Below are 5,000 nucleotides of genomic sequence, written 5' to 3' on the forward strand. Positions count from 1 at the left end.
CAGCATCCAGGCATAGTGGCAGCAGATGTAGCAGGTATAGTCTTTATCTGCTGCTACATTCCGCCATCTGTCGGGCTCCCGGACTTCGAGCGGCAGATGGACCGGCTGGAGGTTCTGGCGAGAGGTCACCCCCACGTCGTCCTGGCCGGTGACTTCAACGCGTGGCACGGGGCCTGGGGGAGCGAGCGTGCCAACCTTAAGGGTGAGGCGCTCCTCCAGACGGCAACGAGCATCGGGTTGGAGGTGCTCAACCGCGGAACGGAGCCGACTTTCCTGGGAAACGGTGTGGCCCGGCCCAGCAGGGTGGACGTCGCCTTCGCGAGTCCATCGCTCTGCCGACCGGATGGAGTAGCGGAGGTCATCAGCTCCTGGAGGACGCTAGACCGCTACTCTTATAGCGACCACCGCTATATCCGGTTTGCGGTCGGGCAACAGCCTCGTGCTGGCCAGCGGCCCGGACGGGGCATCCTGCGGCTGGAAGGCGTCGGAGTACGGGAGGCGGGTGTTCGCTGGCGAACTCGCCAGTTTTGCCCCCGTACTTTCGAAATGGCACTCGAGGCGACCCGTTTTGCCGATCGGGTGACCGATGCGGCAAGCCTGGGGATGGTGCTCGCAGAGGCCTGCGATGCCACCATGGCAAGGATCGGCCATTCTCAGCAGAGAAAGAGCGCGAATGTGTACTGGTGGACTCCGGCCATTGAGGAGCTGACCGAGCGCTGCCGGTTGGCCCGGGAAAGGCAGAGCACGGCCTTGGACGAGACAACTGTCGAGTTGGCATCGCAGGAGCACCAGGAGGCGCGTGCTGCCTTAAGGACGGCAATTAAGGCCAGCAAGCAGCGCCAGTTCGATGAGTGGCTGCAGGCCCTAGCCGCGGACGAGACGGGACAGTGGTTCCGGCAGGTCCTTCTGCGGTTTCGGGGCAGCTGGACGGCGCGTGAACGCGATCCAGCGGTGTTGCAGCGGATCGTCGAGGAGCTGTTTCCGGAGCATCCCCCGGTCGAGTGGCCGGACGTCGCGCCTTCGGAAGGGGACACTCCGGTCCGTCCGATCAGCTGCGCGGAGCTCCAGGCGATAGCGAGCGAGCTGCATCCGCGGAAAGCGCCTGGCCTGGATGGAGTGCCAAATGCTGCGGTGACGGTTGCCATCCGCAAGCATCCAGAGTCCTTCGTCGGGGTCTTCCAGAGCTGCCTGGACACGGGCGTCATTCCACGCGAGTGGAAGAGGCAAAAGCTGGTGCTGTTGCCTAAACCAGGTAAGCCACCGGGCGAAGCGTCGTCTTGTCGCCCGATCTGCCTGATAGACAACCCAGCGAAGGTGTTCGAGCGGACGGCACTCGACAGGCTTAATGAGCACCTCGAGGATCCGGAGTCGCCTCAGCTAGCGGAGAACCAGTTCGGATTCCGGAGACAGCGAAGCACCCTGCAGGCGATCCAGCTGGTGGTGGAGGCAGGCGAGCGCGCGATGTCCTTCGGCAGGACGAACCAGCGGGACAGGCGCTGCCTGCTGGTCGTGGCGTTGGATGTTAAGAACGCCTTCAACACTGCCAGCTGGCAGGCGATAGCGATGGCCCTGCGCGAGAAAGGGGTCCCAGCGCAGCTGCAACTCCTTCTCCGCGACTACTTTACCGACAGGGAGCTGGTGTACGACACCCATGACGGCCCGGTGTCACGTCGGGTAACGGCAGGCGTTCCACAGGGGTCAATCCTTGGCCCGACTCTGTGGAACGTCATGTACGACGGCGTTCTGCGAATCCAGCTCCCTGAAGGGGCCACCATCGTCGGTTTTGCTGACGACATCGCCATCCTGGCCGAGGGCCGCACACCGGAGGAGTCGGCGACGGTTGCCGAGACAGCGATTGAGGCGGTGATGGGGTGGCTTGAGGCACGTCATCTCAGTCTCGCCCCCCACAAGACCGAGGCGGTGCTCATTTCGAGTCTGAGACGAGGACGACTGGAGGTTCCGGTACGCGTCGGTGAAGTGACCTGCACCACTGGGAGATCGATGCGCTATCTGGGGGTCCAGCTTCATGAGAAGCTATCGTGGAAACCGCACGTGGAAGCGGCCGCGGACAAGGCCCTCCGTGCGGTGGCGGCTGTCACCTCGGTGATGCGAAACCACAGCGGCCCGCAGGTGGCCAAGCGGCGATTGCTGGCAGGAGTTGCGGAGTCTGTCATTCGGTACGCCTCGCCCATCTGGGCTAAGGCGACCGATATGCAGTGGTGCCGCAGACGACTGGCCCAGGTGCAGAAGCCGCTGGCACGCGGGGTGTCGAGCTCGTTTCGCTCGGTGTCCTATGAGGTGTCGGTGGCGATGGCCGGTCTTGTACCCTACCGTCTAATTATCCAAGAGGACGCAAGGTGCCACAGCAGGCTGTCGGCTGAACCTGGCATCAGCAGGAAGGAGGCTCGAGCAATGGAGCGAGCGGCCACGATGATAGAGTGGCAGAACGCGTGGGACCGTGCGGCGGCAACACCATCGGCCAGCCGCTATCAGACGTGGGCACACAGCCTGATTCCCGACCTGCACCGGTGGACGGGACGTAAGCACGGGAAGGTGGACTTCCACCTTTCGCAGGTGCTCTCCGGACACGGATTCTTCCGGGAGTACCTGCACGTCTGCGGCTTCGCTTCGTCTCCGGAGTGTCCACGGTGCGTGGGGTCGGTCGAGTCGGTGGCCCACGTCTTGTTCGAGTGCCCCGTGTTTGAGGAGATCCGACGTGAGCTGCTGGGCTGGGGGACATCCGAATCGGTCCAGCTCAGCAACATGGCCGAGAAGCTGCTGGAGAGTGCGGAGTGGTGGGACCGCATTCAAAGGGCAGCGAAAAACATCACCACCGTGCTGCAACAGCTGTGGCGCGATGAGGAGGCCCTCGCCAGCGGGCGAGCGGAAGCGGCTTTCGCCGAGGACGAGGAAGTGGTCCTCGAAAGTGTGGCCGCACTCTTCGGCGAGGAAGTGGAAGACGTCTTCGTAGAAGACATCACGAGACGGGTAAATGAAACGCGAGCAGCGCGTCAACGGTCTGCCCGCAACAGACGGCTTCGCGGCAGGGCGGAGGATCGGGCGCGTGTGCGACTGGCTGCGGACGTCGCAGCAGCACTGGCCGCTCGGGATGACGAGGTACTGCGGGCGGCAGTAGAGGCGGAGCGCGAGGGCCTAGCTCCTCCTCCAATTCCTCGGCGGAGCAGGGGAGAACCAGCTTCCCCTGAAACGGTTAGAGTTCGCCACGAGAGGCGACTGTTCATGCAGCGAGTGTGGAGAGCTCGTGTCCGCGAAGAGGGTCCCTCGACAACGCGCCGTCGTCGGTCCATTCCGACGGAGGCGGATCTAATCCGGTCTCGGCGGAATAGACGAGAGAATGAAAGAAGACGTCGAGCTGCAGGTCGGCGATGGACAGCTGCGGAGGAGGCTTCCGCCAGCGAGGCGGAATGGTCCGATCGCTAGATTGCGAGCTAACTTGAGAGCCTAAAGTGTTAAAATACGAGCGAGTCATGCGGACTCAGTTAGCGTACGCTTTCAATATGCGGGTAAAGGAAAGAGCAATTTAATAAAGAGATTGGGTAGGGACATCCGAAAGGGTTCATAATGACGCACGACAAATCCCTGGCGGGCGACGTCGTTCGTCAAGAGCGTGGGTTTACGCTATTGTTTTTAGAACATAATGTTTATGAACAATAAAACCTGCAATTGTTTAAAAAAAAAAAAAAAAAAAAAAAAAAAAAACGAAGTGGAGCTTGCGGCTTAATTTGACTCAACACGGGAAAATTTACCAGGTCCGAACTTATCGAGGTAAGACAGATTGAGAGCTCTTTCTCAAATTTAAGGGTAGTGGTGCATGGCCGTTCTTAGTTCGTGGAATGATTTGTCTGGTTAATTCCGATAACGAACGCGACTCAAACAAGCTAACTAGAACGCTGTCAGCAGTGCACCTCCGGGCGCACCTGACGTCAAGGCCGGCGGCCCCTTCACGGGCGGTCGTCGGCCACGTTTGCCCTGCTTAGCGGGACAACTTGTGTTTAGCAAGGTGAGAATGAGCGATAACAGGTCCGTGATGCCCTTAGATGTTCTGGGCTGCACGCGTGCTACAATGTGAGCAGCAGCGTGTTCTCGCCAATTGGCGCCCCCATTCCGAGAGGAACGGGAAATCACCCAAATGCTCATTTAGTTGGGATTGGGGACTGCAACGGTCCCCATGAACCTGGAATTTCTAGTAAGTGCTAGTCATTAGCTAGCGCTGATTACGTCCCTGCCCTTTGTACACACCGCCCGTCGCTACTACCGATGGATTATTTAGTGAGGTCTCTGGAGGCACACCTTCCGCGGTTCCTTCGTGAGCTGCAGCTGGCATGGCCGAAGTTGACCGAACTTGATGATTTAGAGGAAGTAAAAGTCGTAACAAGGTTTCCGTAGGTGAACCTGCGGAAGGATCATTACCGATCAATATATATGTTGTTGTGTGAGTTGGTTAGAGAGATAGAGAAACACGGTATCAGCAGAACAAACTGCTATGTTACCTTGGGGGCCGCGCACGCCAATTAGACCCGCGAGAGAGGTGTGTCTATACTACGATATTGAGCGTGCGCGACCGTAGGCCAGTGGCCTTCGTACCTGTGCGCACACTCCCAATGGCAGCCATCGAACGCGTAAAGTGTGTGACACATGGGCGAAGGTAAAGACCCACTAGAACATATTTAAACACTGGCCTCGAGCGAGAGAGAACCTAATCAAGAGAACGAAAGTTGTGCAAGATCGCGCCGATGCCGCCCACATCGAGCGTCGATCAATGGGAAGGAAGACCAATGGTCATCCTTGTCCACCCTGGACGGCTTCGAAGGAACCGAGAGGTGCACGGTTACGCTGTCCGGGGACTTAAGTTGTGAGAGACGCACCTAGCGCATAACGAAAACATAGGAGACAGTTGAACATACCAAAACCCTAGGCAGGGGATCACTCGGCTCATGGATCGATGAAGACCGCAGCTAAATGCGCGTCAGAATGTGAAC

General features: G+C 59.3%; 1 non-coding gene across 1 annotated transcript in view; it reads left to right on the top strand.

Annotated features, from left to right (window-relative positions):
- Positions 1-4,928: 4,928 nt before the first annotated feature.
- Positions 4,929-5,000, top strand: part of LOC128308454 (5.8S ribosomal RNA) — a 158-nt gene continuing 86 nt past the window's right edge. The window contains exon 1 of the ribosomal RNA XR_008288321.1: positions 4,929-5,000. This exon is cut by the window's right edge and continues 86 nt beyond it. This is a non-coding gene — a ribosomal RNA (5.8S ribosomal RNA).

This window comes from Anopheles moucheti (genome assembly GCF_943734755.1).
Source record: "Anopheles moucheti chromosome X unlocalized genomic scaffold, idAnoMoucSN_F20_07 X_unloc_4, whole genome shotgun sequence".
NCBI classification, from domain to species: domain Eukaryota; kingdom Metazoa; phylum Arthropoda; class Insecta; order Diptera; family Culicidae; genus Anopheles; species Anopheles moucheti.